Source organism: Prionailurus viverrinus, chromosome B2 (genome assembly GCF_022837055.1).
Source record: "Prionailurus viverrinus isolate Anna chromosome B2, UM_Priviv_1.0, whole genome shotgun sequence".
NCBI classification, from domain to species: Eukaryota; Metazoa; Chordata; class Mammalia; order Carnivora; family Felidae; genus Prionailurus; species Prionailurus viverrinus.
Genome location: NC_062565.1, coordinates 124155021 through 124166192, shown reverse-complemented (window position 1 = coordinate 124166192; position 11172 = coordinate 124155021). Strand labels below are relative to the sequence as shown.

Below are 11172 nucleotides of genomic sequence, written 5' to 3'. Positions count from 1 at the left end.
ACAGTCTCATTTACATTTTTGGCCAGTGATTCACCACTTTTGACAGAAGAGGGTGAGAGGCAAAGGAAGATGTGACTCATTTATTTCTTCTTGTCAACAGAATGTCAGGCTGAGTCTTACCACACGCATTTCAATATCTTATTGTTGTAAGATAATCATACCTTATGTTTGCGTGACGTGTTACCGTTAGCAAAGTGCCTCCCCATCTATTATCTTGTCTCATCCTCCCGCCAACTGGCAAGATGGGTGACATTAAGCTCTTTCTACAAATGGGTAGAGTCAGCCATACTGAGGTTGACTTGCCTGAGATGCAAAGCGGTAAAGGGGGGAACAGCATGAACAGTGCATTCTTCTGACTCCAAGCCAAAGTTGTCTCCGGATGGGACCTAGATACGATTTGTCCGAATGTGCTCTGTTCCACAGAGCTGGAATTTGGATATGAAGACTGACACTGATAGCATAATTAGAATGTGTAAACATTGCGTTAAATGTTTCACCTTTGAAAACTTCCTGAATATTTGCAAATATTAACACATTCAACTCTCACAAGGCAACAGTGTAGTGAATTGTATTATTCCCCTTACATGGATGAGTTGGGTTCTGAGAAAATTTATCAGTATCACGTCAAAATTTAGCTTCTATGAAATTAAAACACTCAAGTCATTTTATTACCAGAATGAGTACATCAGCTTGGGCTATAAATGACTTCAGACATCAAATAACGTGTATTTAGAGGCGTACTGGGAAATGTATCAGAACCAGCTTTCTGGGGAGAAAAGGTCCCAAGTGGTAGAGCTTGCCAATTTCTGTGGTGGAATTACTTCCCTCGTGGCCTTGTCAAGCTACCAAGTTGACATCACTAGATTTGGAGCTAGGAACAGACATGCACAGTCAGCTCTTGCAAGCGAGTTCTGACACATTACTGGTCCAGGGCCAGGTATAACCTATTTTTATTTATTTATTTATTTATTTTTAAATGTTTATTTGTTTTTGAGACAGAGAGAGACAGAGCATGAGTGGGGGAAGGGCAGAGAGAGGGGGAGACACAGAATCTGAAACAGGCTCCGGGCTCTGAGCTGTCAGCACAGAGCCCGAGGCGAGGCTCGAACCCAGGAACCGTGAGATCATGATCTGAGCCGAAGTCGGATGCTCAACCGACTGAGCCACCCGGGCGCCCCAGGTGTAACCCATTTTTAAGCTGCCATTCTTCATACTCTTCAGCAGGCCCATTCTGGCTTGGTTTTAAGATTATGTCACAAGAATTTTGACAGGTTTTTGGATTACTATTAATTTTTCCAATTTTTTCTTCAGAGTGAATGATACTAATCGTCTCTAAAGAGCATGAAGACCCATGCATAAGCCGCTAATCCAAAAGCTGTCAAACTTCTAAAATAAAGGGGCAGTGCTATATGGTCTGAATGGTCTGTGTCCTCCCCAAAATTCATATGTTGAAAATATAATGCCCAAGGTCATGTTATTAGGAGGAGGGGCCTTTGGGAGGAGTCATGGAATCCTCACGAATCAGATTGGGGCTCTTCTAAAAAGGCTCTGAGAGCTAGCTTGCCACTTCCATCCTGTGAGGACACAGGAGACATCTGTGACTGAGAAGAGAGCCCTCACCTGATTGTGCTGGCACCCGGATCTTGGACTTGCAGCCTGCAGGGCTGTGAGAAATAAATCTCTCTTGTTTAGAGGCCACCCAGTCCGTGGTATGCTATTGTGGCAGCCTGAATGGACTAAGAGAGCCAGATGGTAAATAGTTTAGGTTTTGCAGGCCACATACTGACTCTGCTGCATATTATTCTTTATTTTTACAATCTTTTAAAAATATAAATATTATTCATGGTGCTCGGACTGTTCAAAAACAGCTGGATTTGGCCCGCAAACTAGATCTGGTCCATAGGCTGTAGTTGGCTGACCCCTTCTCGAAGCCTTGGGAAGGCAAGTTGGGGAAAGAGATGAGAATGGACATGTAGTCAGGTGATCCTGATCGTTACTCCATATGTGATATCGGCAGGTCAGAGCCTTCTACGTTACAGAATTATAAGGGCTAAATCAATTAATTGCTATGAGAGCTCTTCCTAAAGTATAATGTTTCAATAATTGTAGGAAATTGTTAGCATTATCCTCAATTGCCCATGAACTAACTGCAACCAGCGTCCCAGTTGAATTAAAACCTCTACCCAGACCGTTAAAGTACCAGCTCTTTAAATACCTGGAAGCCTCAACATCAGGGGAGAACTAAAGCTGGTTTGGAACGTTATTATAAAAATCCTCTACCTGTTTGTGCTAAGTCACTCCCGAGGCAATGTTCAGGCTTCCTATCGCTGGGTAGCAATTTCAGCATCAGCTTGACTTTGAATTGTTCAGGGATCTGACTTTGCAAATATATTTCCTGGCATACCGTAGATGCTCAGTCTACACTGAATGAATAACTGAATTAATCAATGATCATATGAAACTAGCTGAGCCCTCACTTTCTGTGAACCATAGCTCTCCCAAGCCACTGTCCTAGCCACGTGCTCCATAGTCTGCTGTGCATCCCAACACCAAGAGGATGCCTTCCCTTTGTGTTGAGATGTTTCCCTGGCTCAGATGATAGGAGAAAAAGAGAGAGAACACTGTGTACATCAGATACCCAACCACCCACAGTTGTTGAATAAATGTTAAATAAATGGCTTTCTTTACATCTTAAAAATCAATATACTGCAATCATAATTATATCATGATGATAGATAATTACTTTAAAAAAATAAAAGAAAGAAAGGGAAGAAAGAAATCCTCCTTTTGAGCTGACTTTGAAATCCAAACTGACAATAAGGAATGTCCCATGATATGGGTCATATCCCAGGACTGATATGAGAACATCCTAGGACCGAGGTGAGTTTAAACTCCACTTCTCTCCCATCATTACTCAGTGTTAGACAATGTTTCATTATGTGCAAATGTATTATAACAATTTATTCATCTGGTACACTTTCTGAGCAGAGATTTTAGAGCATTTTAATTTTTAAAACAAGATTTCTGTTTGAACGCTATGGTGGAAATGAAAATTTTGATGTCTAAATCCATTCCTCAATTCTAGTACCTAAGAAACTCCTACCTTCACACTGGAATGTAAGCCGGGGTCCTCTTTTTAACTCCTAATAGGGATGGTTCCAATCAGCTGAAATATGTTTCTACTTTATCTGTTAAGTTTCTTACTACATGGCTAATGAGTTAAAGGATGATAAAGAAAGATTCAAGAATCTAGTTTCAGAAAATACGGCAAACATTTTTTTTCAGATGCCAGAGAGAAAAAAAGAAGTACAACTGTAGTTTTTGCCTCTATCAATAAATTAGGAAATGGAATTTGGAATTAGAATCCAAAAAGAGACACCGTAAAGTCTGACTGAACACAGGAGCTAGAGTAATTAGGAAGGCTGGGACTGAAATAAACAGAAAGAGATCTTCATAGACCAATTCAAACTGGTCGATATGTTTTTACAGAGTTATGAAATCATGCAGCATTCAGTTATGTTTGCCTTTTATTCATCTCCAGTGAAGCCATACCCTAACCAGGAAATTCATTTGCAGTAAAGAAGGATGGAAATACTTCAAACTAGGGCTACTTAAATCAAATGAGTGAATCTAGAATTTTTAAAAGTCAGCTGTGTTGGGTTGAAAGAAACAAAATAACAATGATTCTACTTTACATAATTGATCCTAAAATACCTAGGAACAAGTTGCAGTTGCCAAATTTCACAATGTATGTAAAAAATTACACTAGTGCCCACGTTCATCATTCCTTTGTGAAATTAAATCATAGTAACTCTTGATCCTCAGTGATTTTCTCCCTGTGAATGAGCCGTTTTGTAAATTATCTATAACAACACTTTAATCCAGACTTAATTTGTTTTCTACTATTCTATACGTTATGAAACATCTTCTTCGTCATCCACTGGTATCCTCAAAAGGATAAATTTACTCAGAAAGTAATCTAAGCCTGTTTCCCAAACTTCATTCCAGGCAGTATTAATTCCTATAAGATGTTCTATAAAAACAAGGTTAATCATCAAATAAATTTGAATAGATACTGTCTATGATTCCTCTCTTGATAATTCACAATGTGCCTTGGTGTTTAAAGTTTCTGAGAAGTCTGGCAGTAAAGAAACTTATTTGACCATGGACAGTTTTGTGGCTTTTTGTTGTTGTGGTTTTTTTCCCCCACATTAACACTTGTTAACATCCCATAGAATAAATATTCACAGGCACACACTGGGAAAACTTCTATAAATAAACCAAGAGGAGGATAAACCAATTGATAATGAATTCCATAGCTACACTTCAAAGCCAAACTTTAGAGTACCAGAATCACACACACACACACACACACACACACACACAACTCGGGCCCTTAGGGTTTGCGCCAATCCATTTCCCACTTTTACAAGCCCTGTCCCAACACCAAAACACCTCTCTCCTCCGGCGCCCCCTGCAGCCCACCCTAGTTACTTACCAGCATTGTTTTAAGGACAAAACTCTTTGAGCCTTGATAAAAATCAGACTTTTGTCTTCAGGTGGAAGTTAGCAATACTTGAAAAAATACACATACCCAAGCAGGACAATATTAGAGTCATGTCTAAGAAAAATAGAATGAAAACATAAAATATGGTTTTTAAATTGTCCTTTTCAAAGGTATGTAATGGTATTTGGGCTATGCAAAGGCATTAGAACTATGACCATTTTCTCATAAAATTGCATTAGCTCAAAACACCAATGGGCAGTTGTTGGGACTGGTTAAGAAGTAGAGAGAAGAATAGAAAAGAAGTGATAAGAAATGGCTTGTTGAATTCCAGAATGTTTCTTCTTGACAGCAAAATAGCAAAGAAATAATCTCATTTCAGAAAACACTGCGTGGTGATGGATGTTAACTATACCTATTTTGATGATCATTTTGAGATATATATATATGTATATAAAATCATTATGTTGTATACCTGAAACTAACATAATGTTATATGTCAATTATATTTCAATTTCGAAACAAGAAAAGGAAATGCTAATAAAAAGAAAAGAAAACAGGGTCACCCAGGTGGCTCAGTTGGTTAAGCACTTGGTTTCAGCTCAGCACATGGTCTCTAGGTTTGTGAGTTCCAGCCCTGCTTCAGGCTCTGCTGAGGGTGCGGGGCCTGTTTGGGATTCTCTCTTTCCGTCTCTCTCTGTCTCTCCCTTGTGCATGCATTCTCTCTCTCTCTTTGTCAAAAAAAAAAAAATAATAAAATAAATATTTTTTTCAAAAAGGAAAGAATACACTAATACATTTTACCCCCACAGCATCCAGGAATTTTTAGACATAGCACTTACTACAAATGTAACGTCATGGGTTCTGGAGACATGAATGAGCTGTTTAATGTCTATCTCACCCACTAGAGTGTAATCTCCCTTTTAAAAAAATTTTTTTTTAATTTAAATCCAAGTTAGTTAACATACAATATAATGATGGTTTCAGGAGTAGAACCCCGTGATTCATCACTTAACATACAACACCCAGCACTCACCACAAGTGCCCTCCTTAATGCCCATCATCCATTTAGCCCGTCCCCCCACCCAACACCCCTCCAGCAGCCCTCAGTTTGTTCTTTGAATTTAAGAGTCTCTTACGGTTTGTCTCCCTCTCTGTTTTTATCTTATTTTTACTTCCCTTCCCTTATATTCATCTGTTTTGTTTCTCAAATTCCACATATGAGTGAAATCATATGACAGATTGTGATATTCCTAAGGGAAAGTACTGTGCCTGCTTGTTCCTCTTTGCATCCTCAAGAGTGGTAAATTGCCAGTGCTTAGAGTATATCAATAAAATATTTGTGGAAGTTAGGAAAGGAGGAGGAAGTGAGGAGCGAAGAAGAGAAAACAGGGATCGTTCTGAGGTTTGATGATCCCAGAGTGATCACAGATTTACACTATTTCGTCTGGTTCTTCCAGTGGCCCCATAGGTTAAGTGTATAATCTCTGGCGATGGATAGGAGATAACTAACCCACATAGGCATTAAGTCATGACATCACTTTCACATGCACGTGTGTTCTGATCAGTCTTTGCCATAGTAGAAAAAAATGATAATAGAATAACGGGAAAAATGTAGTTCTCATACTAAATGGATTCCATCCGGATTTTGTACCCAGATAGTCATGTGATCATATGAGATCAAGTGAAGAAAGGAATGGATGAGGGGAGTTGAAATTTAGTATTTTTATCTTGTTTGCATGCAACTAAGAAATGAATATTTGATCATCATGATTTTCACAGAAATCTCATTATAGTCTTTTTTTTAAAACTTTTTTCAATGTTTATTCATTTTTGAGAGAGAGAGAGAGAGAGAGAACACAAGCCATGAGCAGAGGAAGGGCAGAAAGAGAGGGAGACACAGAATCCGAAGCAGGCTCCAGGCTCCAAGCTGTCAGCAGAGAGCCCAATGCGGGGCTCAAACCCACAAACCATGAGATCATGACCTGAGCTGAAGTCGGATGCTTCGCTGACTGAGCCACCCAGGCGCCCCTCATCAGCCGATTGAGCCACCCAGGCACCCCTCATTATAGTCTTAATAACCATGACATTCTTTAGGTCCTACCAACTCTTTGCTGGAGTATGCTGAGTTTTTCCTGTCAGTTACTTAGCTATCTAAGTAACTATCTGATAGTTATTTAGCTATCAAAGTGCATAAAACATTAATATTTCATTATCAGAGGTAAAGGAAATAAAGAGAATCTGTTCATTCCGCTTCACATTTTTCCTTTCTTCCACTAAAACCATGCCTAGGTGACCCAATAGAGCTGCTGTAAATTTTTTCCCTGTGATTTAGCTAAATCTGCAAACGGAAATTAGGTAGACACCTTTGTAGAATACAAGGCAACAAGCATTTAAATATCACTAATTTACAGGCATGCTGCATGAGATCGTTGATACATTCTCATAAAAAAAAAAAAACCAAGAGGAGGAGAGAGAACTTTACGGTCCTAGTCTAATCAATTTGAAGCAAGAAAAAATCCCAAGTTAACATACTTTTTATTATGCTGGGCAGGGTGTACAAAAATAGTGCTGTTTCGACAAAACAAAAAGACTCAGGTATTCTCATATTTCTTTTCTGAGCCTAGATTTGAGCGGGGCCATTCTATCTGATTGTAATTCCTGTAGGTAAGCAGATGGTCAGGCAGCATACCAAGAATTATAATAATCTATGTGGGATGTTCCTAAGACATGAGTTAATGCTTTCAAACCCATAAAGCTTGGGATTTTATGGAGATGAACCACATTATAGACCCACATGCAAGCATGTGCTCATCAGAATTACTTCAGCTGAATCAACAGCTCAGCTCATTTGCACCTCCTGACCTTCTGGAACTGACCTGTGAGATGCATCCTCAAACCAATTTCTTCCCTCCAAGGACTGAAATTAGATATAGAAAGATACACATGACTAGCAGTGGTAATATGCGTTCTCGAGTTCAGAGTTCTTGAGCTAAAACAAATATGAGAGACAAGGTAAACCGCAATGCCCAAAGCAAGAGATTTTACATCGTAACCCACTGCCTCCATGAGATTTCAAGGAGCACTACTGGAGATGACTAGGAAAGAGATGGGCGGGAGAAGGGATGGAAAAACTTATAGTAAACCGATCTGCACGGATTATACACAATTAATTGAAAACCAACTTCGGTGAAGCAAACGAAAGGCGGGGCTTGGAATCCTAAACTAAGCGTTAATCATGGCTCAGACACTTACTAGTCAGTGGCCTTAAGAGGTTATTTAAGCTCTTTCCGCCTCAGTGTTCTCATCCTTAAAATGGGGATGATAATACCTGCCCCTTAGCATAGTTGTGAAATAATCTGTATAAAGTACCTGGTACACAGCACACAGTCAATTGGTGTATTTTACATTTCTTTCTCCTTATATGTTTCTTTTTAGTAATAATGGTTTCATTTTAAAATCTCACTGTTTTCAAAGCTCTTCTACATAGGTTTTCTTAGCTGATCTCACAGCACTATCTGATATAAACATTAGCTCTTTTTCACATATGAGAACACAGAGGCTCATTCTAGAACCCACACTAGATTCTGGTCACCAGGGCTACCTCTCATCCTGTGCTAATCCCATTAGACTGACTATTGGAATAGCTGATTCATATGGAAACACAGCTAAAAATAGTGAACAGACTCTAAGATCACCATATAACGATCTAGGGGCACCCAGGTGGCTCAGTCGGTTGGGTGTCTGACTCTTGATTTTGGCTTAGGTCATGATCTCAGGATCGTGGGATCATGTCACGGGATCAAGCCCCGGGTAGGTCTCCGCACTGAGTCTGGAGCCTGTTTAGATTCTCTCTCTGTCCCTCTGCCCCTCCTTTCTGCTTGCATGTGCTTTCTCTTTCTAAAAATGAAAAAGAAAAAATACATATAATGATCCAAAGTTTTTAAAAATATTAGGTCAATAGACAAAAGAATATTATGGCAATCCAGGTGATATACATTTCAATTTTCACTACACAGTTGGGACTACAAGGGGCTAGAAATAAATGTCCCATTCAGAATTATAGAATGCACGGTATAGGATTTAGCATGCTTCTGGAGAGCTGTGGAATCATTCATTTAAAAACCCATTCCTGTTTGCAATTATCGTTTGCAGAAATCTGCAGATAATATACATACAAAAACGTATAAGGCAGATATTAAAAGTTCTTGCTATGGCAAAGTTCATGTTAAGTAGTAAGGATGCATCAGTTTTAGCAACTTAAAAAAATGATGAAGTAATTCATAATATATTAAATATAATGGTAAAATACCTTTTGCCATTTTTTGGCTAGTTTTCATCTTATTACTGCGTCTAGTATATACACTACCACTAGAAGTTTTCATTTCAAAGCGAAATTTTAGAACACCTTTACGAAAATCTCGGAAATAAAATGGGGAAACAAAGAGGTAGTTAAGGGTTCAACAGAGTTTGGGAGAAAACACTAATAAAGCTTAGTGTTTGAAAAGAAGACATACCTAAAGTACGCAGCACTGTGTCTGGTATATAGAAAGCTTTCCAGTCAAGTTTTCCTTTTCTACCAGGGAAACTTGTGCTCTAGGTTCAAAACAATAAAAGGCAGAGATAATATGTCAACGAAGATAGACTCTAAAAGCAAAGAGAGTAACAAAGTAGGATCAGCTCAGGGAAGCAGGTTTGTGTTTCACAGAAATGAAAGAGCCCATCAATGATTTCTTAAAGCCCCATGTGTGAAAAGCCTGGCTACGTTGCCAGAATGGACATCACACTGTACCAACCAGATCTACACTTCAGACGGAGATATTCCTTTTTCTGCTGCCAGAGGTGTTGGCTGTCATAGGTGTGTCCTTCCCAGGGAACTGTTCTTGGCTGAAAGAAGCTGCCTTACCCAAGTTTATGCTTCCCTCTGGAGCAGCTGCCCCCCCCCCCCCCCCCCCCCAGTGACTCACGGAGGTAGAGTTACAAAGCCCGGCAGCCCCTTGCTTCAATTGCGACAACTATAAAGGGCCCTCCCGGCTCCAGAGCCCCTGATGGAGCTGGCTGAAGCTTCTGTTACAACTACATCACACCTCAGCCCCACTTTACCCAGACTGCTTTCCTCAGTCCATCACCAGTGTTGATCCTTGGTGCATTCACCAATAAACAACCAACCATAAGTCTCCATTTCAGAGCTCTTTCCAGAGGACCCAACTAAAGACACTTGGTTACAGCAACGGTTTCGGGGAAGTAGACTCTGATATGGGATTTTGGAGATAGATTGCCCACTGGCCAGCTGGCAATGAGGACCCCACCGAGGGTGGTAAGTAGAAAACTGATACCCTGGTACATTGTATGGGTCAACCGTCAAAGGGTTCAGCGATGGTGAACTGGGATAGGATGACAGGAAAGGCAGTGCACAGGCTCAGGCATCTGACAGGTGCAGTGGGCATCCCTGTTATCAGGACTACAGAATAGGGGAAACCTGATTCATCGAGGGAGACAGACTTCACTGCAGAAGTGACTGGAGTTCAAGCCAACACTAAGGGGTATGTGTGTGAGGGGGAAGAATGGTTACAAAAGAGCCTTCCAGACAAAGGAAATAGCATCTACAGAACTTTTGGTACAGAAACGTGCCTGGCACTGAGGGGAACTGAGAGTGGCCAATAAATCTCTAGAGTGGAAATGAAACAGGGGAAGAAAGGAACCAGATGAGGCTGGAGGCAAAGGCAGGGGACAAGTCACAGCACAATAGAGACTGTTGTTATCTTAAGAGTGATGATAAACCACTGAAGGGTTTGAAGCAAGAAAGCTACAAGAATAGATTTGCCTTAAAAAAAGAAAAATCTCTTCTGCTATTTGTGAACCGATTGGAGAGAACGAAAATGTACAGGAGGAAAGGCTGTCTGCACTGCTCAAGAACCCAAAGTCAATTTTGTGCAGGAACAGTAAGTGATCCCACATTGTGAAGAGGCCTGTGCAGTGAGTCCGTGCACTCGTGAAGGTAGATGGAGTGGCCCATGCTGGGATGCGGTGATTCTCTCTAGAGCCTTCTTCACTCACCGAGCTGTCAAACCACCCTCTCGGGTGATGGGAAGGCCAACGCATCTCCACTTACTGGTTGACGTCAACAGAAACAACCTGGGCCATTTCCCTTTAGTTTAAGATTTTAATCTCCGTTTAGACACTAGAAGGTGGGCTCCACTGTTAACAGAGACTTAATGTCCTTTGTCACTGCTGTGTCCCCAGCTCTTAAAACAGTGCTCAGTCTTAGAAGGTGGTACTCAATAAATAGTTGTTGAAAGATTGAATAAGTGAGTTTTAAAGGAAATACTCCTAATGGGGGTGTAGCAAATGCCTATATTTATACCTTGATATGAAGGATAAATATGAGTATAAGCTTAAAGGGACAGGAGGGAAGCAGTGGGTCAGAAGGCTGTAGCAACTTGCCTACTTTATTGTTTCTATGTGTGGATAAGTATGGGAGGCAAACAGGTAATGTCTTCGGTCGAACAGCTTAATGGGACGGGCTGAAGATACACTTTTGAGTCAGGCTGTAACCTCGAGCTGTTAAGTTCTTTCAAAGTGAGAGCAACTGTCGTGTTCTGACATAACCTACTCATTAAGCCCGACTTGTCATTTCCTGTTTTGTTTTGTTTTAATGGAAGGATCTT

The 11172-nt window shown here is 40.3% G+C and overlaps 1 long non-coding RNA gene across 1 annotated transcript; it reads right to left on the bottom strand.

Annotated features, from left to right (window-relative positions):
• Window positions 1-4523: 4523 nt before the first annotated feature.
• LOC125165976 (uncharacterized) lies at window positions 4524-7997 on the bottom strand. Its single transcript, XR_007152275.1, has 3 exons — window positions 7877-7997; window positions 7384-7496; window positions 4524-4621 (listed from the first exon to the last, which is right to left on the bottom strand). It is a non-coding gene; the product is annotated as an uncharacterized LOC125165976 (long non-coding RNA).
• Between the last annotated feature and the right edge of the window lie 3175 nt (window positions 7998-11172).